At 35.1% G+C, this 24,252-nt stretch overlaps 1 long non-coding RNA gene and 1 pseudogene across 2 annotated transcripts in view; one reads left to right on the top strand and one right to left on the bottom strand.

Moving 5' to 3' along the window:
* Window positions 1-11,960: 11,960 nt before the first annotated feature.
* LOC145767581 (uncharacterized) overlaps window positions 11,961-24,252 on the top strand; it is a 39,448-nt gene continuing 27,156 nt past the window's right edge. For both annotated transcript variants that reach the window (XR_014288811.1, XR_014288812.1), the window contains exon 1: window positions 11,961-12,072. This is a non-coding gene — a long non-coding RNA (uncharacterized LOC145767581). The remainder of the gene's footprint in view (window positions 12,073-24,252) is intronic.
* Window positions 12,603-13,824, bottom strand: LOC145765932 (uncharacterized; annotated as a pseudogene).

A 24,252-nucleotide genomic window follows, 5' to 3' on the forward strand; every position in this document is an offset into this window, starting at 1 on the left:
GCAGACTTTCGGCTGTTCGAGTGATTTGATGATAAACTAAATTATTGCAACCGCAACAGCATATGATGTGGTACAGTACTTTTCGTTTATGTTAACATGTTCAGCACAAAAAACAGTAATCTGTTATATGTCATAACACGGAATTTGTAACAAAGTAAAATAGACAAAAACACCTGCTAGATTGAATATATGAATTCGTAAGGTGTTTGATGGCAGAGATGACATTCAGATCAAACTACTACATTTTGTACAAACTACTACGTAATTTACATATTGTTGATTTTTTTCATTAAATACGTCACACAAGACTTCAGCTTCCTTGGTCTTGTTAAAAACTTAGAACAATATATACATTCTACAATAAACATATTATTAACGCTACAAAAAGAATGCTCATGCTAAGCAAAAAATTCAAGCACAACGAATTAATGAAACTATACTTGCTTCTCTTTTGAAAATCTTCAGAGCTTGTTCTTCCCATATTGGAATCATCATTATTTGTGCAATAAATTTGGGTAGGTGCCTCTTGACTTGCAGTTTTTCATATACCAGATTTGACGTAATCATTATTTATGTTCTGAGCGTGTAAGAACTTTTGATGATCCCAATAAGGGTGAACAGGCTGTTAAAGATTTTGGAATAGCAATAACTATATTTAGTTTTAAATTAATATATAGATTTGTAGTTGTGAAATAAAGACCATTCTCTACTGACAACGGTTGCTTTATTTGTAGTGACTTTTAAAAGTACTGTGATTTACAGCTTTTTTGTGTTTACTCGTAATAAAAAAGCAATAGTTTCATGAAAAATGACAGCAACAACTTCCTCCGTTTCCATATGTTAGACGCATTTTTTTTTTTAATTCCAGTAATGTTTGGAAATATCTTATTGATTGCTTTTATGGTGTCGCGAAAACAGCGGCTAATCTGATAAACAGTTGCAGCAAGATTCTATCAACGTTTTTATCAAATGACAATACTACAGTTTCTTGGTTTCCAGTGATTTTTGGAAATAAGTTATAGTCTAGTTTTTGTTTGGTACTTATTTGTTTATCTTTGATAAACAGCGACCAATCTCATGAAGGGTTGTTGCAATACTTTCATCAGTATTCTCGTCCACAGATAATCGTTCTTTGATTTCCAGCGAGTTTTGGAAATAATGTTTAGCTATCTTGTATTCACTTGCATTTAAAAAACAACAACCAATCTCGTGAAGGGTGACAGCAATACTTTTATCAGTATCTTTATCCACTGACACTCGTTTCTTGATTTCCAGTGATTTTTGGAAATACTTTTTAGCCTTTGTAGATCTATTAATATTTGAAAAGCAGAACCCAAGCTTGTAAAAGGTGGCAGCAATGCTTTCATCAATATCTTCATTCTTTGACACTCTCCTCTTCATTTTCAGCGATTTGCGGAAATATTCAATACCTTTTTTATATTTATTATTATTTGAGAAGCAAAGGCCAAGATCGTGAAGAGTGATAGCAATGCTTTCATTACTACTTGTTGTTGGCACCCGTTTCATTATTTTCAATGAGTTTTGAAAATATTCTACAGCATTTTTGTATTCATTTAAATTAGAGAAGCAACGACCAATCTTCTGAAGGGTGACAGCAACACTTTCATCCCTTTCTTCATTTTTTGACACTTGTTTTTTTATTTCCAGTGAGCTATGGAAGCTGTTGATAGCTTCTTTGTATTCATTTGTATGTGAAAAGCAGCGACCAATTTCGTAAAGTGTGTCAGCAACACTTTTGTCTGTGTTTTCATCTGCTGAGACTCGTTTCTCGATTTCTAGTGATTGTTGAAAACAATTTAAAGCTTCTTTGTATTTAGTCATCTTTGATAAGCAACGACCAACCTCGTAAAGAGTGATAGCTATGTTTTTATCACTTTCTTGATTTGTTGACAGTTGTTTCTTAATTTCTAGTGAGTTATGGAAGTAGTTCGTAGCTTCTTCATAATCATTTAGATTGAAAAAGCAAACACCAAGCTCATGAAGTATGTCAGCAGCACTTTCATCAGTATGTCGATTCTTTGACACTTGTTTATTGATTTTCAGTGAATTTTGGAAATACTCAATTGCTTCTTTGTATTCATCTGCATTTGAGAAACTGCAACCCATTTGGTAAAGCGCAGAAACAATAGTTGTAGTATCACTTTCTTGACTTGTTGACACAGTTTGTTTAATTTCCAGTGATCTTTGAATGTAAGTTGTAGCTTTTTCGTATTTCTTTATTTTTAAGAAACAGAAGCCAATCTCGTGAAGGGTGACAGCAACACTTTCATCAGTATCTTCATCCAACGACACTCTTTTTTTTATGTTTAGTGATTCTTGCAAAGAATTGATAGCTTCTGTGTACATTTTTGTTTTTAAGAAGCAGAAGCCAAGCTCGTGAAGAATGACAGCAATACTTTTATCAGATGCTTCTTGCATTGACATACGTTTTTTGATTTTCAGGGATTGTTGGAAATAGTTTAGAGCTTCTGTGAAATCATGCGTATTTGCAAAGCAACGACCAAGCTCGTGAAGGGTGACAGCAATACTCACATTACCGTTGTGTTGTTTTGAGACTCGTCTTTTAATTTTCAATGACTTTTGGAAATAATTTATAGCTTCTTTGTGTTTACCTGCATTTAAGAACGAGCAACCAATGTCATGAAGAGTGGAAGCAATTCCTTTATCTGTCTGTTTCTTGACCACATTTTTACCGATTGTAAGTGACGGTGGGATATATCGATCTTTGTGTTTGTTAGTTGTTGAGAAACAGAAATCAACCTCGCAAAGAGGGGCATCAACTAGTTTATTAGTGTCTTCGTATTTGGACATTTGTTTCTTGATTTCAAGAGATTTTTGAAAATAATTTAAAGCTTCTTGGTATTCATTTGTATTTGAGAAGCAACAACCAATCTTGTGAAGGGTGACAGCAACAAGTTCATCCATTTCTTGATTTACTGATACTTGTTGAGCGATTTTCAGTGATTTTAGGAAATACTTTGAAGCATCTTTGTAGTTGTTTGTATTTAAGAGACAGTAGCCAATCTCGTAAAATATAAAAGCTAACTTGGCACTGTCGTTTTCATTTTTACCTTTCTGGCTTTCATGATCTAATAAAGTGTGTAAGCTTTCAATTGCAGCCTTGTATTGATGAGTTTTTATTTGAGCTTTTGCCATTGTTTCGAATGCTATTATTTTCCTGACTTGATTTGCACAATCTTTTGTTGATACTGCTTCAGTTGATTCGAGGTACTTTTTGCCATACTCCAGTGATTCTTGGTAGTGCTTCATACCAAGTAATACCTGACTGATCTTTAAATATGCTTTGAAATTATGTTTGTTAACCACTTTATCATCGTCTTTTGTCACGTCTTTTTCTTGGTTTAATATTTCCAAGTACTTCTCTAAAGATCGGAGGCATGATTCAAAGTCCATCATCTTCATTCCAGTGGATGGATTGTTTAAAAATAATTTCATGAGTTTGTTTGTTGGAACTTTTAATCTCAGAAATTCGCAAATTTGTACATTTAATAAAGTGGAACTGGGATAGAAATGCGATGTTGTCAATTCAAATTTATTGCAGATATGGCACTGCAAAGAGTATGCAATTTGGAAGAAGTTGATGCAACTTCTTTCTCCAACAGCATCAACTAAAGAAATTGACTTTTCACTTGAGTTACTACTTTGCACCCAGTCGACTTGTCCATTGTTCGCCATGTAAACTCTAAGACGGATTTCACATGCGATGGCGACTGATAGTGCAAGCTTGTGTCTTGAGTAGTCAGTTATGTTATCATTTGTATAGAGTTGATCTACAATATTGAAACAGGAGTTTGATGAAATTTTGTACAGTCTCTTTAGTGCTGATAAAAACAAAGTTACACTTCGATAAACGACTCGCTTGTGATTGAAATCCTCTATATCTGAAAATTTTGAAAGGCTAGGCTTTGTTGCAAAATTTTCCAAATCTTCTCTGATTTGTTTGGTCATATGCTCCAACAAAGATTCGTAAGAAGTTGAATTCTCATTTTTTTGTACTCCTTCAACGAAATCGTTGTATATTTCTATTTTACCAGCAACAAAAACAGTCTCAGTAAGAATATCACTGAGATGATAGCCATTTTTTATGGCCTCTTCTGTGTTTAGGTAATACAGCATTTCAGTCACTGGCTTTATGAGCTCAGTCTTCCATGGTTTCTTTTCTGTGGATTGCTGACGACCGAGAGGAGATTTGCAGGCATGGGACATCATTCCATCAAAACACACTCCTCTTTGCGTAACAACATCACAAAACCAATACTCATTTTCTTTGCCCTTTTTCTTCAAACAGTCAATACTTACACTTGGAAGTATAGTTTCTTGCAAATTGATCAAAATAACTTGAAAAATAACGGCGAACCAACGAAAATATTCCAAAATATCTTGATAATTGCTCCAAGATTGGCACCCTTCTTCTAAAACAATAACATTTTCAAAATCCGAGAAAGGAGTGATCTCCTTTCTCGCCAATGATCCCATCCCTACTACAGCATACTGACATGGGGGTTTCCCCATCACAGATTCGCAGTATCCACTGATTTCATTCATGATTGATGTGTATTCCTTGCTAATCATGTTTTGAAGAGATTTTATGCTTTCAATTTTTTCAACTTCTAGTTCATGGAGTTTTTCACCATCAACGTTATTTGGAATTGTCTCTATGCTAAGCAGTGACCTTCTTACAGACTTTCTCATTTCTTCGAGTTTTTCCTTTACTCGAGTTGCTTTCTCAACTAGATCGGAATTTTTCTTTGTTGCCTTAGCCAGCCGGAGAATGTGCGAGCATAAATTTTGCAAATCATTTTGTACTTGTGCTAGATTGCCAGGTTTTCTAGTGATGGAAGCATTCAATAGAGCAGCACTTTGTATCAGACTTATTTTGTCTGGAGTTCGTTCTTTATAAAGGAGTCCCAATTTATGAAAAATGATTGCTGACTGCACTTTATCTTTTTCTTTACCATTTGAGAAACCAGCAGCCTTGAGATTCTCAGCAAGAAGGGTTTCTTCAATTTTGAGAGCTTCAGCAGAAGCAGTTTCGTGAGATTCTGTCATGTCTATATTTATTTCAGCTCTCAGCCAGCAGCAGTCGTGCCATGAAAGTTTTGGATAATTTAATATCGTAGTACAATCATGTTATAGGTTTAATAAAATCTGCAACAATCAATACATTACTCTGCTCAGCAATCGTTAATTTGCAAAAAATAGTAAACTGAAAATTTTTAGAATACCGTACTGAATAAAAATGTTTCATGGCAGGCATTCATATTTACAAATATTGTAAATATCGACAGAGAGCCTAACAAGTTAGATTAGATTATTTATTACATTACACTGGTCCAAAAAAAAAGAGTTTTTTTTCTGCTGTTTGGACTTTGAAAACTGATTTCAGTTATTTTTGGGTGCTGAATCCGACTCTGAACTTAGATTTTTACTATCACATCAAATGTTTGAGATATGATAACAAAAATACTTTATTTTTGCCAAAAGTGAAAGTTTTGGCAAATTGCGTTTACCACCAACATATGCAGTGCTATACAACAAAAGGTTAGTGTTATACAGGCCAAAACAGCCTAAATAAGGTTAATGGAGAAATATTGGCATAGGCCTGCTCAAATTTTTGTGGTTTTATGCAAAACATTGACGGGGAGGGGGTCAGTTATACTTTTAGTCTCCCTTTTATCTTGTTATTACTGCCTTGTTAATAATGTTGCTTAGAAAACAAATTGGTAACAAAATTATAGTTGGTGGGAGTATTTCAGCTACTTATGCACCACATGGCCTGGATTTCTGGATATAGCACAAATGTGTGATAAACGCAACGTCAAATTTTCCACTTTTGACAAAAGTAACAATTTGTTATCATATCTCACAAACCTGACGTAATAGGATAAATCTGAGGTTAGATTTGGATTCAGGTTCAGCACCCCAACATTACGCTAAATCAGTTTTCAAAGTCCATAGAGCAAAAATCGTGTAGACCAGTGTTATGAACCACAACATATAACACTAAGCAAAGCAGTCTAATTTAGTATATATTTATGTGAAAATACGTAGAATTATAGGAGTCAATTGGACTTATAAGATTACCGACGACGAAGTATGGAGACACTTTGGGTGTAAACCTTGTTTCCTGATGAGAACTAGTATGAAACGGTAAATGACATTCTCCAGGCATACCTATCGAAAATGTAGCCTGATTGAAGATTTTCATCGAAAAACTTGTCTAACCGAAAATTTACTTAATGATGCTTACAGTTGTGAACATCCAATGTTGTGGAATGTAATAGTTTAATGTCATTACATTAGACCAGGGATTCCCAACCTTTTTACGATCTCGTACCACTTGGACGCTCTGTACTGCCAAGCGTACCATTTCTTGCAGAACAACTAATTTGATCGAATCATATTTTATTCAGAAGAATAATATTGGCCTACTAAAATAACACTAAAGCACCACAACTAAATTTACTGAGATCTTTGTTTACTGTCCACCAATTGGTCGATTCGCGGTGTAAATTTGCTAACAGCGCAGCGAAAGTCATTTCCGGGCGCACATAGTCGGTTTCGATTTTTTGACTTGATGTGTTCGTCATGACTGAAAATCCCTGTTCGCATTCCCACGTGGAAGGGAAAATCAGTAGCTGTAGTACAGCATAGGAAGCTAGCGTTGAATATGAAGAGGCCATACTGAGCCAGAAGTTTATTGGAGAACATTCCTTGTAACGGTTATTGAACATTTTATTCCGATCTATTTTTAGCTTACAACTAGCATTATTCAACGCTATTTGCAGCTTAAAAGCTATAAAACAGTAGATGATATCTATCAAGAGCAATCATTTGACATAATTAACGCCCACTGTCCCACAGCGTTGTATGGCTTTCCAAAGCAACTGTGCTCCTTGTTGGCTATTGACATGACCTGTATTTTGAAGATCGTAATGATACGTAACAATAAGAATAGGCTTCCGGAAAAAAACAGATAACCAAAATATAAAGTTGTGAATCCAGGTTTTTGTAAAAAAAACGGAAGCTACCCGCGTACCACCTGAAAAACCTTCGCGTACCACAAGTTGGGAACCCATGCATTAGACTGATTGAATCTTGGTTTTCATTTCCAAAACCTTATCTTACCACACTTCGCTTAGATGCTTTGCTGGGCAAAACATAAAATGAGTAAATAAACAAAAAAGTAAGAAAATGTTTGTTTGCTAAGAAAATGTTTGTTGAGTTTGCGGAAACCTTTTCCTTTTTTAACTTGAACTGCGATCTCGCACAAACAGCAACATTACTGCTAAGTTTATTCTAAACCATAGGCATACGAAGCCCAGTAACGCAATTAAATTTAACATATTATCTAAGTTTATTGCAATAATATTTATACAACTCAATAAAGAAAACTACATAGAAACAAATTTCAAACGTTGTCGACATCACAAGATGTCCTCTTCAGGAATAACATACAGTACTTTTACAGTACATCTAAACAAAATACAATGGTTAAAAATTAAATTTATCAACAAGAAAAAAACAAAAACTGCACAGTGCTTCTGACTAGCTCAACACTCAACAATAAACACGAGAATCTCAAAGGTCACTGCAAAATGCACTTCTCATGTGCAACATGTCAAAACAACGTATCTATTAAGCAATTTGACATTATGTCCAGGGGCAGGTCTGAGTATCAAACCAAGAATTTCGAAGCACCACAAATTAAACGTAATAATCCTCCTTTAAACATACAACTGTATGTTTTAGGGCCGTCTTTTTTGCTCTGCGTATTTAAAAAAAAAATTTTGCACCTTGCCTATCGTACTATCACATCTTGTGATCTGTTTGATTCCATTTGCAGTGACCTTTGAGATTCTCGTGTTTCTTGTTAAGTGTTGAGCTAGTCAGAAGCACTGTGCAGTTTTTGTTTTTTTCCTGTTGATAAATTCAATACTTAACCATTGTATTTTATTTAGTTGTAAAAGTACTGTATGTTATTCCTGAACAGGACATCTTGTTATGTCGACTACGTTTGAAATTTGTTTCTATGTAGTTTTTATTTTTGGCTTGTGTAAATATTATTGCAATAAACCTAAATAGTATATTAAATTTGATTGCGGTGTTGGGCTTCGTGTGCCTATGGTTTAACAAGACAAACTCCCTACCAAAGCTTTATTCTAAACCTCACTGAATCATGATAAGACTAAAGCTGTGGTCTCCTTTGGGGTAGCCTGAACTGTTTTCTGGAGAAAAAAAAAACATTTTCTAGCGCTGACCGGCTGAAATGAAATGAAACGCTGGTGTGTCTTTCAAATATAGCAATTTGTATTATAAGGAACTAAAGAACTAAAATGCAGATGCTACGTCTTTTAATTAAAACTGAAAACCAAAGCTTACTTATGGTTATGTTTGCTGACGTCAAATAATCGTGTGCAGACATTCCTGGTAGATTTTAAGAAGCAATTTTACGATGGCTAGGTTTGTATAATCTTGAGCATTAAACGAATAAATAGAAGTAATATTGAACAAACGAATGCGGTTGCTTGGAGTTGATGACTTATAACTTACCGGAACTAAGTTTAGGTCTAAATGTCGGAGCACCTGCTTTTTCATTATGGGATGCTTAATTTTACATTTCAAGTTGAGAAAACGACATAAAACGTCCAAATGAACAACTTCCTTCATATATTCTAAGGTGGTCCATGGCCAGGGTGCAAATTTTTTTTTCCGCGAACATTTTGTCTCATTTGCATATTTTTGTAAGTGTATCCATTACTGGTTACCGCGCGCAGTAGCCTAACTGTTTTTACCGATTCATTTTTTTCGCGCGGTTTTTAATGTCAGTAGCCAATTTTCGCCCTCTTAGACCTAGAAATGTTTGGTTTAACTCGAACCTCCCCCCCCCCCCCTAATTTTAATGGGCTTAGGTTGTGTAGGTAGCTTATTGGTGCTGTTGTGATAGTCAGAAATACAAGTAAAACTGAACCACCTGGTTATCGTTGGACATCAGACTGAAGTGTTTTGAGAGATGGGTTGATTCAGATTGCGAAATATCTATTTTCCAATGAAATTCTGCAATCATAATAAAAAATAAGCTTACAAGGCCTACTTTTTTTAAAAAGCTCTTGTGCATCGCAAAAATTAATTTAAAGAAAAAAAAGATTGACTTCAATAGACGTCGAACCGTTGTTCTCACGAACATTAGGCACAAGATGAAACCACTGAACTAACCAAACCAACGAAAAAATGCTTGTATTCACAGGCAGTGCTCTGATAAACGAAAACATAAAAGTCCCCAAAGCTATGTCTAAAAATCCCTAGATTACATCAAAATTCCCTAAATCATTACTACATTCAGTTTCACGTTCTGAAACAGCTCACGTTCTAAATACCCCTCAACTTATCCCTAAGCCTCACCTATTAACTCTAGCTTTCTCTCCTCACCTCAAGCAAAACACAAGTGGGTAGGGGCCCGTAGTAATAACCACTTCGATTAAAAATAGGCTATGCGTAACATTAACAAGTATTTGGCTACTACGAATTAGCATTTACATAATTGTCCAATATCTGTGTATTTGAAGCGCCTCTGAGGTTGAGCAGTTTTATTACCTGGTTGGAATTGGCTGTAGGACTAGAAGTATTGTCATTACTTGCATTACTGTCATTAATAGGCTAGATTACAAACTAAAAAAAAACATGTATAATGCATAAAATTTTCCTACTCTGTAACAAAGACATGGAGCATACTTTTTGCTTAAGTCTTCACAGTGCAGCTTCCTTGCCCGACATCACTAATCACCAAATTAACACCCTCGCTAAATGAATTGCTGCTACCGGTACGTGCTAGACTGCTGAGGACTCTCGCCTCGACCTCTCTGCTCAAAGCTCAAGCCAACGGACAAAAAACAGCTCGCGGCTGTTTTCCGGGAAATACCCTGTAATGAGCTTGTCAATCAGTAGATTATGGATATATTTAGCAACTTCGTGTTTCCTCTTTGCTAAATATGAACTCAAATATGGAAGAAAATTTCACAAGAAAACTTCCATTCGTTTTGTAAGCGAATAAGACGAAACTGCTAAAATCCGCAAAAAATCCCTAAATCATCAAATTCCTTAAACTTAGTTTTTCTATCAAAAGGATTCTTAGTTATTTTAAAATGGAGTAAACAGTTTTAATGCGTTATGATGATGATTGATTTGTATCATTTACACGTTTATATGATTGGATTCATCATGGACCAGAAGGAATTTAATAATTTGTGTTTTTTTTTGTTTTGGATGAAGTTGGCCGTCATTGTAGTGTGCCTTGATCTTCCACATAAAAACATTTGAGGAAATAATTTGGCTTTCTATTTATCTTTTGACCTGCTCTCTCGCAGCTACATGGTTGTGTGGTTAGCTCTTTATCTCCACTAGACGTTCATGGTAAGAGTTATGTAACTGCAATTGAGTGTTCTTGTTACATGTTTACGTTGCTCCGGAAAATCGCATTTATTATAAAACAGATTGTTTCTCACAAATTATTCATTTTTTGTGTATTACTATACAGGCTTACGCCGGGTAGTTGAAGATCTAGATTAAATGGACGGGAAGGCAGGGAAGCCAATCTTGCGCTCACTTTCACCTTCAGGCATGCCTTTAAGTGTCTTGCCAAGGATACAGCAATACTGTAGAAGCATTCACTCAACTAAAAAAACATTTATATTCAAATACAATAATAAACTTTCTTGCATTTGCTTACACATAAAAGCTTCCCCTATTTAGAACATTTAAATGTCTGTGTTGCAAAAGTTAAAATATTGGCATAAAGGCAATTTTTGCTAGTTGGATGTGGAATAATTACTGCACTGTCGCAGACAGATTACGACTGAAACCTTTAAAGTTGTTCTGCATTTTTGTTTTGTGATTTGATTAATGTCTTTCAATCCAATTACCTCGTTGTTCCTTTACACATCAATAATTGTTTTTTTTTCTTTTTGCATGCACTTTGAGAACGTGTGTAGGATAATTTTAAGATGTTGAATCCAAACCTGAGCACAGATTTGTTTTCTTACAACCAATATTTGGCATGTGATTGACAAAAATCGTGTTTCAAATCTTCTTTTATAAATGTGTTCGCAAGAACGCACTTTTTGATTCATTATTATGCCATGGAAATTTAATCAGACACGTTACATCAGTACTGAAAATATTTGTTTAAAAGCGTTATCATTAGTTTGTGTATAACATCTGTATGTTCATGTAAGATAAAAACTACTGACCCACTTCAATTAACTCTTGCCTAACGTTGTCAATTGAAACTTTGGATTGATCCTTGTCGGCTGCGTAGCCGAGTACTGAGAACGTCTGCGCGACGTTCGAAAGGACGTGGGTTCGACACCGCTCCAGAGCACGCGGCTGTGTCTCGGCAAAGACACTTAATGGTAAGCCAAACTAAGGGGAGCAGCTGACTCGAAGACTATATGTCACTTCGCTGCTTCCTGTCGTCTGTTGTATCGCATCTGTGATCGCAGTGTAGCCTACTGTATGTTATCGCAATGGGCGCAAATAAAAGCATGATTATTATTATTAGTATTATTCCTTCATGATTTATTTATTTGCTTTGACTTGTGATTGGACATGCTTTACTATTTGTGTACCCGATTAAACTTCACATCGAATATGTCTTGAATTGTGATTGGACATGTCTACCATTTGTGTACCCGATTGAACTACATATTGAATACAATTACGTAGAAAGTTATATTGACATGTTCGTGTACACACTAGAAAGGTTATGGTCAAACTACAACGGTTGAATTATGTAGACAACCGATACTTACTGAGAAGCAAAATGTGGTTTTATGAAAATAAACAAAATATTTACGATCTTTTCTTTACGTCTCTTAATTTCTCTTGATTATTTGTGATAACTAAACTTTTGCTATTTTCAGATTTTATTGGTTTTTATTGTTAGTGCACAGGGTTGTAGCATGAAAATGTTTGTGTTCACAAGAGCCGAAGCAAGGCCAAAGATGGGATTCTAAGACACTATAACAAAACAGCGTAAGTAAGCGAGGCTGTTTTTATTTTTCAGTGGTTTGGTGGTTACTTTGATATAACTTTGTAACTGAATTTTTTATCAAAAATCATCTTTAATAACACTATGTAACACAAAATTTGTCCTTGGGTTAAAACTATTATTTTCTGATTTAATATGGCCTAAATCAACAAAAATGAGCATTCATAAAGTTCAAACTTCGGTTTTGACTTAATGAGATTCATTTATTGGATTTTATGGCTAATTGTGCCTTTTTAATGCAATGACTCCCACTATATCTTTTTAAATCAATATAAAGAAGTTAAATCTAAGATTATTTAATGTTGTCTGTGTTGTTATTCTAAAATAATGACGATGAACGTTGTTTCAGAGATTCTTTAAATACATAAACAAGACAAAAACATGTATAGAACGCGATTTTAATTTAGGCTACAAGCACGGTAGAAGACCTAAAGGCCTGAATACCCTGCTACAGGCCTTTGGTCAAAAGTATTACAGAGCAAACTTATACGTCGTCACTTAAAGCACTTACAACTTATAACCTATTACAAAGAAATGTATTTTTTTTTTGAGATCGGCGATGATATATCAGTTTTCTTTCACGTAAACGGTTCATATGTAGTCCTCCATCATACTTCCATTGTAGGCCAGCTGGCCTTTGTATAGCGTTCCTCAAAAACCTGATATCTTGATTAAATCTTTCACCTTGTTTCTCTGAGGAGTCGCCCTTTTTATCTTTGAATTGATCAAGGTGAGCATGTAGTGCGTGTAGTTTCAGTGACATCCTGCATCCCATATTCTAATACGCATCCCTGAATTGATCAAAAAGCACCCTCTAGTTCTCTGTCTTGTGTTTGCCCAAAAATCTGTTTACTACAGACATGAAACAGGTCCAAGCTGTCTGTTAAACTTCAGACAACATCTCGATCAGGAAAATAAATGGAGTTTATTAGCCGCTTCACTTCAAATCACGTAAATATTCCAGCTTTGGTTTTGCATCTTGCAGTTTTTAAAACAGCTCTTTAATTGCTTGAATGCTCCACCCTCTGTAGAGTTGTTTAAGACCTAGTTTTACGTGCAGAGAAGACATCAGTATTTTTGTTGCATCTACCAGAGGTTGTTGTTTTACATTATAAGGTCCAATCTCATAGCTGGTTGTTGGAGGCCAATTCCTCTTCTTGTGGTGAATAGCTGTGTTTCTGCTATCCCAGAGACAAAGACAGCATTGAAACTTGATAGAACCACGCTGAAGCGCCATTATGAAGGCATTTATCTTGAAATCACCAACAACCTCCCAATTGTAGAGGTCCTACTTCAATGCACTCATCACGATTTTGATGTTTTAATATTCTTCCTTCATATAAACTGAGTAAGCCGGAAGAATGGAGGGACACTTGTCTGCGTTACTCAACAATACAGCTGTGAGACTTCTAGATGAGCTGTCGATGAAGAGCTTCCACTCAAGGATTGCAGGAAATGCCTATTTAGCTTGAAAGAGTTTTTCTATATCATGGCAGTAGCATAAACTGTCTTTAAATATGTAGAACACTGAAAAACTTCTTTGTGAAATAAGTTGAACACTGTCATCCAATAAGTTCCATTACTCTATTGTAGAAATGAGTAGCTTAGCATTGTACTTTGTCAATGACCATTTTCCGACACTATCGTTTATATCTTTTTTGTTTGCGGTAGTAAGGGCGCTTTTCACCAGTAACTCGGAGTTGAAGACAAGACAAACACACTGTGTAGGGTTGCATCTCGCAAAGCAGCAAATGTTAATAAATTGCTCAAGTAAGGTATGCGACTGCAAAAATGCTCAGCCTTTTTTGTTTCATCACAAAAGCAAAACCTTGCAAGGCTTTGTGTGAAAACAGAATCCAATTTAGGAGCAAAATGGGTGGAACGCCTGGTTAATCTAATTAAAAAACGAGCCCAAAATGTAGATACCAAACTCATGTTCAGCAAACAAACGTTTTGAAAACTATACTGTCTTCATCTTCAGTGGTATAAAAACATTTATACCACTGAAGATGAAGACAGTATAGTTTCCGATACGTTTGTTTGCTGAACATGAGTTTGGTATCTACATTTTGGGCTCTTTATTTTTGATTAGAACCCAATTGTTACTTAAATATACCCATTACTAGGTAACTATTGCTGGAAGCAGCTGACAGTAAATTTTCAACGTTATGTATATGTCTATTTTCATGAGAAATGAGAAAAAATTCAAACTAATCTGAGGAACACAAACCTGAAGTTATTGTGGTACAATAAAGATTTTTTGTATTTTTTTGGCAAAAGCAAACAGAAAATAGCGATTATTTCCAAAGGACAAAAAAATTTTCTTTTTTTGTTACACTGTGATAATTTATATGACTTTTATTGCTTTATTTTTAGAAACTTTTTATTAAATCGATGCATTCGCGAACTTAAATCGGAAACCACTGTACCAAATTTTTACCCCACAGTGCAAATGCACGCAATATATCAATGTTTAAAATATGAACGCATAATTACATAAGCTTGAACCTAGGTTACTAATTAGATTCGGATCAGCAAATCATTAATGAACAACTTGTTGTTCTCAATCACTATGCTTTCTGACAAAAAAGAAGTGTTCGTACATCACCAGTTTTTTGCTTGAAAACAACTCGTGTATTTGCAGGACAATATTTGGCAAACTATATTTTGTACTTAAATACAATTTAAGAGTATAAATTACTTAACTTTAGTGTGGATTAATCTTGTTGATGTGTAAAAGAGATGCTACAAAAAGCCAAATTAAACGAGGTAAAATCGTAACGTATAAATTTTTAACTAAATTTGTTGATGCAGTGTCGCTTGGAATTTGATGGTCTACCAATTCAATATGTTTATCATATTCCAAAAAACTAAACTGATGTTTCCATCATCTGCTCCATGTACCTACTGTAAAACCATATCCCATTCAGAAAAATTCGTCATTTTTACAATAATTCAACGACTGCAGACGTTGAATCTATGTAAAAATGTTGGATTTTGCTGACTGGGATCTTGCTTTGGTTAACTTTTTATCTATAGTCTTAGCTCTTTTTTTCTGTTGTAAGTTGCTGCGTATTTGCTATGACTCTATATTAATTTTGACCTGCTGTGTACATCATATCACACAAACTGAGATGTAAGAAAAAGTTGTCCAAAATAAAATATTTCTAACTTTATTACAAATGAAAAAAAGAGAATCTCTACACTTTAAACCCTGATTAACGTAAAGTCAATAGAGAATCCGCGTAAAGCAGATACAAAAGCATCTAATTTAGTGGAAGTAATATTGACGACCTTTTAAAGTACATGTAGTAACATGTTTAACATAGCATCATAGCATCATTATACAGCATGCACATTAAAATGATGGGGCACATTCCGCATGATTGCCCAGCCAAAAAGTTGCTCTTTTTACAATGTTTCAACATTTGGCGACATTGCAATGGCAAAAAACAACTTTTTACGAGGTGGGTGTTGACGCAGACTGATCACTTGTATTCGGGAACATGCTAAACCTTTCATTACTTGAAGGGTTTTGCGTCTCTATTCTTCTCACCCATGCTACAGCATTTATACATGATAATTTTACTATTCATCTATCGGCATTCGGCATGCTTAGCACAAAAACAAGAAATCTGTTATAACATGATATTTGAATGAAAAGGAAAAATACACAAAAAAAAAACTTGCTAGATTCGGTATGTGATTCTATATGTGCTTCAGTAGCAAGGTAAGGATCCATGTCAGGGGTGGGAAAAACGTGTCAAACTGAGGACTAAAAACTGCTTAAAATTTGAACATTGGGTCTGGTTAGCTTCAAGAACAGTCGGCTTACATTTGCTACAAGTCATTAGTTGAACCATAGGCATACGAAGCCAAGCAACGTGATCAAGTTTAACATCTTCAAGTTTATTACATTTTAGAAACACAAAACTACGCAACAAATTAAGTATCGAACGTTTTCGACATCACAAGATGTCCTCTTCAGGAATAATAAACATACAACTTAACTACATCTGAATAAAATACAATGGTTAACTAAATCCATAAACAGAAAAAGACAAAAACTGCACAGTACTTCCGACTAGTTCAAACTCAACGATATAGGCTCTGCGAGAATCAAAGGTAACTGCATCAAAAGGTGTTGAACAGATCACATGATGTGGTAGAAAGGCAAGGTGCAAAAACTAGTAAATACACTACTAATAGTTTTTCGCAGCTTGCCTTTCTACCATATCATGTGATCTGTTCAATACCTTTTGATGCAGTTACCTTGTGATGTCAGCCAAAACCAATCAAAAATAGGGTCTTGGCAAGGTTTTAAAATTTTGGAAAATTTTAGCCGAGAGCTGGAAACGGCCACATTTGGATGTCTTTGACCTTTGACCTTTTAGAGTGACAATACGAACGGTGTTGTGTTTTCAATACTTCTCAGCAGTACTATCACCTGTAAAAAAATTAGGTTCTTACCTAATTTACTTAAGCAGTAATAAGACCTCAAACATGGCCAAAAATAAAAAAAATTGTGCCCCTCGGCAGACCCTCCCAAACTAAATGCTTTATAACTCTCGTGTTTCTCAATAAATTTCACTCAAATTTTGCAGGTGTTCATCATATAAAATAATGAAAAGGTGTGTAAAATTTAAGAAAAATTAAAGACGTTAAATTTCTTGACTGTGTGAGTTGACACGGAATGGCCCAATGGTAAATTTTCAAGTGGCTGGTGGCAGATCAAGCTCTCGTCAGATTACATTTTAATTTTGCACAACTAGTTTTAGTAGTAATTGGCAAGTTTTCCAACCCCAAGCTAATAAAAATTTTATAAAAAGTTTTTTTCACTCCACCCTAGGTGCAAAGCTCGAGTGAGATACACAAATGTCACAGGGCACGATCAACTCAAGTAATCTGTAGGAAAATTTTATTTTATCTGATTAAAAAATAGAAAGCCTAAAATGTAGATACTGAACTCATGATATCAACTCATTGTATCTGCATTTTGGACTCTTTACTTTTTGATTACATTAACCAGGCTTCCCAATCATTTTGCTGTTAAGTCTACGTTAGATTTAACGTTGTGCAAGTTGTACACAAAGTTAACTTGAGAAAAATAGATAATATTTAATAACTCTTCAAGATTAGAGGTTATCAACTGGAGCATTTTTTAACTAAACAATAAAAAAAATGTCAAAGAACGGCATAACGGTAACAATAAAAACAACATTGATAAATGGTTTCCAAACTTTTAGTTGTCATATACTCTGAAAGATATTCTACAGACCCCAACGTTTCCAACAATAATTTTCAGCGCTTTCATTTTAGTGTTTTTTATTCCTAAAATTAATGCTTCTTGAAACTTTTCACGGACCTTTCGGGAGCAGTGGACACTAGTTTGGGAACCACTTACGTAAACCAACGATAGGTAGACTTCTGTTTAAACATTTGTGCTCATAAAATTGACACAAGCTATTCATTAAAATGTCTTAAGAAAATCTGTTTAAAATTAAAACAGCGGGCTTGATAAGCTCCCAGGAGCCGGCTAAGCTCCTTCAAAATGCAAACAAAATCTGAAAAATATTCATTAAAGTCGTACACCAGTTGAATCTTAAACATAGAACCTCATTACATTGTATTGTACTTTAAGGACAAAGCAAACCTTACAACCAGCGACACACAATTAGTACTTAAAATGTTTATTTTTGACACTCGTTCCTGGATTTCCAGTGATTTCTGGAAATACTGAATGGCTTCTTTGTATTTGATAAGCAGCAACCAAAATTGGTAAAGAATGGCAACAAAACTTTAGTCAGTTTTTTTCTCTATTGGCACTCGTTTCTTGATTTCCAGTGGTTGTTTAAAATGATTGATCGCTTTTAGGTATTAGTTTGCAATTGAGAGGCAACGACCAATCTCGTGAAGAGTGATTGCAATACTTTTATCAGTGTCTTCATTCTTTGACACTCGTTTTTTGATTTTCAGTGATTTTCGGAAATGGTACAAAGCTTCATTGTATTTATTCGTTTTTGAGAAGCAGAGACCAATCTCATGAAAAGTGATTGCAGCACTTTTATCAGTGTCTTCATCCTTTGACACTTTTTTTTCTATATCCAATGATGTTTGGTAATACTCAATGGCTTCTTTGTATTTCTTCATATTTGATGAGCAGCGACCAAGCTGGTAAAGAGTGGCAGCGACACTTTCATCAACATCTTTATTCTTTGACACATTTTTCTTGATTTTCAGTGATTGTTTAAAATGATTAATTGCATTTTGGTATTCACTTGTGTTTGAGAAGCAGAGACCAATCTCGTGAAGAGTGATTGCAACACTTTCATCAGTGTCTTCTTCCTTTGACACTCGTTTCTTAATTTCCAATGATCTTTGGAAATACTGAATGGCTTCTTTGTATTTACTTGCATTTGAGAAGCAGAAACCAAGTTGGTGAAGAGTGATTGCAACACTTTCATCAGTGTCTTCATCCTTTGACACTCGTTTTTCTATACCCAGCGTTGTTTGGTAATACTCAATGGCTTCTTTGTATTTCTTCATATTTGATGAGCAGCGACCAAGCATGTGAAGAGTGGCAGCGACACTTTCATCAACATCTTCATTCTTTGACACATTTTTTCTTTATTTCCAGTGATTTTTGGAAATGGTACAGAGCTTCTCTGTATTCACTTGTATTTGAAAAGCAGAGACCAATCTCGTGAAGAGTAATTGCAACACATTTGTCGATATATTCATTCTTTGACACTCGTTTCTCAATTTCCAGTGATTTTTGGAAACACTCAATGGCTTCTTTGTATTTATTCATATTTGATGAGCAGAAACCAAGTTGGTACAGAGTGGCAGCGACACTTTTATCAGTGTCTTTATTATTTGACACATTTGTCTTGATTTCCAGTGATTTTTGGAAATGGTACAGAGCTTCTTTATATTCACTTGTATTTGAGAAGCAGAAATCAAGTTGGTGAAGAGTGCTTGCAAAACTTTTATCAGTGTCTTCATCCTTTGACACTCGTTTTTCTATATCCATTGATGTTTGGTAATATTCAATGGCTTCTTTGTATTTTTTCATATTTGATGAGCAGCGACCAAGCTGGTAAAGAGTGGCAGCGACACTTTTATCAACATCTTTATTCTTTGACACATTTTTTTTGATTTCCAATGATTGTTTAAAATGATTAATTGCATTTTGGTATTCACTTGTGTTTGAGAAGCAGAGACCAATTTCGTGAAGAGTGATTGCAACACTTTCATCAGTGTCTTCTTCCTTTGACACTCGTTTCTTAATTTTCAATGATCTTTGGAAATACTGAATGGCTTCTTGGTATTTACTTGCATTTGAGAAGCAGAAACCAAGTTGGTGAAAAGTGATTGCAACACTTTCATCAGTGTCTTCATCCTTTGACACTCGTTTTTCTATACCCAGCGTTGTTTGGTAACACTCAATGGCTTCTTTGTATTTCTTCATATTTGATGAGCAGCGACCAAGCATGTAAAGAGTGGCAGCGACACTTTTATCAGTGTCTTTATTTTTTGACACATTTGTCTTGATTTCCAGTGATTTTTGGAAATGGTATAGAGCTTCTCTGTATTCACTCGTTTTTGAGAAGCAACGACCGATCTTGTGAAAAGTGATTGCAACACCTTCATCAGTATCTTCATCCATTGACACTCGTTTCTTGATTTCCAGTGATCTTTGGTAACACTCAATAGCTTCTTTGTATTTCTTTGTAATTGATAAGCAGAAACCAAGTTGGTGGAAAGTGATTGCAACACTTTCGTCAGCATTTTCATCCATTGACACATTTTTCTTGATTTCCAGTGATTGTGTAAAATGATTAATTGCATTTTGGTATTCATTTGTATTTGAGAAGCAGAGACCAATCTCGTGAAGAGTGATTGCAACACTTTTATCAGCATGTTCACTATTTGACAATCGTTTCTTGATTTTCAGTGATTTTTTAAAATGATTGATCGCTTTTATGTATTCTTTGGTTTTTGAGAAGCAACGACCAATCTCATGAAGAGTGATTGCAACATTTTCATTAGTGTCTTCATCCTTTGACACTCGTTTTTCTATACCCAGTGTTGTTTGGTAATACTCAATGGCTTCTTTGTATTTCTTCATATTTGATGAGCAGCGACCAAGCTGGTAAAGAGTGGCAGCGACACTTTCATCAACATCTTTATTCTTTGACACATTTTTCTTGATTTCCAGTGATTGTTTAAAATGATTAACTGCATTTTGGTATTCACTTGTGTTTGAGAAGCAGAGACCAATCTCGTGAAGAGTGATTGCAACACTTTCATCAGTGTCTTCTTCCTTTGACACTCGTTTCTTAATTTCCAATGATCTTTGGAAATACTGAATGGCTTCTTTGAATTTACTTGCATTTGAGAAGCAGAAACCAAGTTGGTGAAAAGTGATTGCAACACTTTCATCAGTGTCTTCATCCTTTGACACTCGTTTTTCTATACCCAGCGTTGTTTGGTAATACTCAATGGCTTCTTTGTATTTCTTCATATTTGATGAGCAGCGACCAAGCCGGTAAAGAGTGGCAGCGACACTTTTATCAGTGTCTTTATTTTTTGACACATTTGTCTTGATTTCCAGTGATTTTTGGAAATGGTATAGAGCTTCTCTGTATTCACTCGTTTTTGAGAAGCAACGACCAATCTTGTGAAAAGTGATTGCAGCACTTTCATCAGTATCTTCATCCATTGACACTCGTTTCTTGATTTCCAGTGATTTTTGGTAACACTCAATAGCTTCTTTGTATTTCTTTGTAGTTGATAAGCAGAAACCAAGTTGGTGAAAAGTGATTGCAACACTTTTGTCAGCATTTTCATCCATTGACACATTTTGCTTGATTTCCAGTGATTGTTTAAAATGATTAATTGCATTTTGGAATTCATTTGTATTTGAGAAGCAGAGACCAATCTCGTGAAGAGTGCTTGCAACACTTTTATCAGCATGTTCACTATTTGACAATCGTTTCTTGATTTTCAGTGATTTTTTAAAATGATTGATCGCTTTTATGTATTCTTTGGTTTTTGAGAAGCAACGACCGATCTCATGAAGAGTGATTGCAACACTTTCATCAGTGTCTTCATCCTTTGACACTCGTTTTTCTATACCCAGTGTTGTTTGGTAATACTCAATGGCTTCTTTGTATTTCTTCATATTTGATGAGCAGCGACCAAGCATGTGAAGAGTGGCAGCGACACTTTCATCAACATCTTCATTCTTTGACACATTTGTCTTGATTTCCAATGATTTTTGGAAATGGTACAGAGTTTCTCTGTATTCATTCGTTTTTGAGAAGCAACGACCAATCTCGTGAAGAGTGATTGCAACATTTTCATCAGTTTCTTCATCCTTTGACACTCTTTTATCTATATCCAGTGATGTTTGGTAATACTCAATGGCTTCTTTGTATTTCTTCATATTTGATGAGCAGCGACCAAGCTGGTAAAGAGTGGCAGCGACACTTTCATCAACATCTTTATTCTTTGACACATTTTTTTTGATTTCCAGTGGTTGTTTAAAATGATTAATTGCATTTTGGTATTCACTTGTGTTTGAGAAGCAGAGACCAATCTCGTGAAGAGTGATTGCAACACTTTCATCAGTGTTTTCTTCCTTTGACACTCGTTTCTTAATTTCCAATGATCTTTGGAAATACTGAATGGCTTCTTTGTATTTACTTGCATTTGAGAAGCAGAAACCAAGTTGGTGAAGAGTGATTGCAACACTTTCATCAGTGTCTTCATCCTTTGACACTCGTTTTTCTATACCCAGCGTTGTTTGGTAATACTCAATGGCTTCTTTGTATTTCTTCATATTTGATGAGCAGCGACCAAGCATGTGAAGAGTGGCAGCGACACTTTCATCAACATCTTCATTCTTTGACACATTTGTCTTGATTTCCAGTGATTTTTGGAAATGGTACAGAGCTTCTTTGTCTTCACTTGCATTTGATAAACAGAGACCAATCTCATGAAGTGTGATTGCAACACTTTCATGAGTGTCTTCATTCTTTGACACTCGTTTCTTGATTTCCAGTGATCTTTGGAAACACTCAATGGCTTCTTCGTATTTTTTTGTATTTGAAAAGCAGAAACCAAGTTGGTAAAGAGTGTTTGCAATACTTTCATCAGTATCTCCATCCATTGATACTCGTTTTTCTATATCCAGTGCTTCTTGGAAATAGGTTATAGCATTTTTGCAATTGTTCATGTTTGCGAAACAGCAGCCAATTTCTTGAAGTATGAAAGCTAACTTGGTACTGTCGTTTGCATTTTCATTTTTTTGTTTTTCATTTTCCAATAAGGTGTTTAAGTTTGGAATTGCATCATCGTATTGATGAGCTTTCATTTGTGCTTTTGCCATTGCTTCGGTTGCTTGTATTTTGCTGGTTTGAGTTGAACCACCCCTTATTGATTCTTCCTCAATTGATTTGAGATACTTTTTGCAATATTCCACTGATTCCTTGTAATTTTTTATACCATATAGTACTTGACTCATTTCTAAAAATTCTTTAAAATTTTGTTTGTTATCCAGTTGATCATTGTCTTTTGTCATGATCTTGTCTTGTGTTGACATGTCCAAGTCCTGCTTTAAAGATCGGAGGCATGGTTCAAAGTCCATCCTCCTCATTCCAGTGGATGGATTGTTTAGAAATAGTTCTATGAGTTCGTTTGTTGGAACTTTTAGTCTCAAAAATTCGCAAATTTGTACATTTAGTAAAGTGGAACTGGGATAGAAATGCGATGTTGTCAATTCAAATTTATTGCAGATATGGCACTGCAAAGAGTATGCAATTTGGAAGAAGTTGATGCAACTTCTTTCTCCAACAGCATCAACTAAAGAAATTGAGTTTTCACTTGAGTTAGTATTTTGCACCCAGTCGACTTGTCCGTTGTTCGCCATGTAAACTCTAAGACGGATTTCACATGCGATGGCGACTGATAGTGCAAGCTTATGTCTTGAGTAGTCAGTTATGTTATCATTTTGTGTAGAGTTGATCTACAATATTGAAACAGGAGTTTGTTGAAATTTTATGCAGTCTCTTTAGTGCTGATAAAAACAAAGTTACACTTCGATAAACGACTCGCTTGTGATTGAAATTCTCTTTATCTGAAAATGTTGAAAGGCTAGGTTTTGTTGCAAAATTTTCCAAGTCTTTTTTGATTTGTTTGGTCACATGCTCCACCAAAGATTTGTGAGAAGTTGAATTCAAACTGTTTTGTACTCCATCAAAGAAATCGTTGTATATGCCTATTTTACCAGCAACAAAAACAGTTTCAGTAAGAATATCACTGAGATGATAGCCATTTTTTATGGCCTCTTCTGTGTTTAGGTAATACAGCATTTCAGTCACTGGCTTTATGAGCTCAGTCTTCCATGGTTTCTTTTCTGTGTGTTGCTGACGACCGAGAGGAAATTTGCAGGCATGGGACATCATTCCATCAAAACACACTCCTCTTTGTGTAACAGCATCAAAAAACCAATACTCATTTTCTTTGCCTTTGTTTTCCAAACAGTCAATATTTACACTTGGAAGTATAGTTTCTTGCAAATTGATCAAAATAACTTGAAAAATAACGGCAAACCAACGAAAATATTCCAAAATATCTTGATAATTGCTCCAAGATTGGCAGCCTTCTTCCAAAACAATAACACTTTCAAAATCCGAGAAGGGAGTGATCTCCTTTCTCGCCAATGATCCCATCCCTACTAGAACATACTGACAAGGGGGTTTCCCCATTACAGATTCGCAGTATTCACTGATTTCTTTCATGATTATTGTGTATTCCTTGCTAATCATGTTTTGAAGAGATTTTATGCTTTCAAATTTTTTAACTTCTAGTTCATGGAGTTTTTCACTACCAACTTTGTTTGGAATTGTCTCTATGTTAAGCAGTGAACTTCTTACAGACTCTCTCATTTCTTCGAGTTTTTTCTTTACTCGAGTTGCTTTCTCAATTAAATCGGAATTTTTCTTTGTTGCCTTAGCCTGCTGGAGAATGTGTGAGCATAAATTCTGCAAATCATTTTGTACTTGTGCTATATTTCCAGGCTTTCTAGTGATGGAAGCATTCAATAGAGCAGCACTTTGTATCAGACTTATTTTGTCGGGTGTTCGTTCTTTATAAAG

Source organism: Aplidium turbinatum, chromosome 3, assembly GCF_918807975.1.
Source record: "Aplidium turbinatum chromosome 3, kaAplTurb1.1, whole genome shotgun sequence".
Classification (NCBI taxonomy): domain Eukaryota; kingdom Metazoa; phylum Chordata; class Ascidiacea; order Aplousobranchia; family Polyclinidae; genus Aplidium; species Aplidium turbinatum.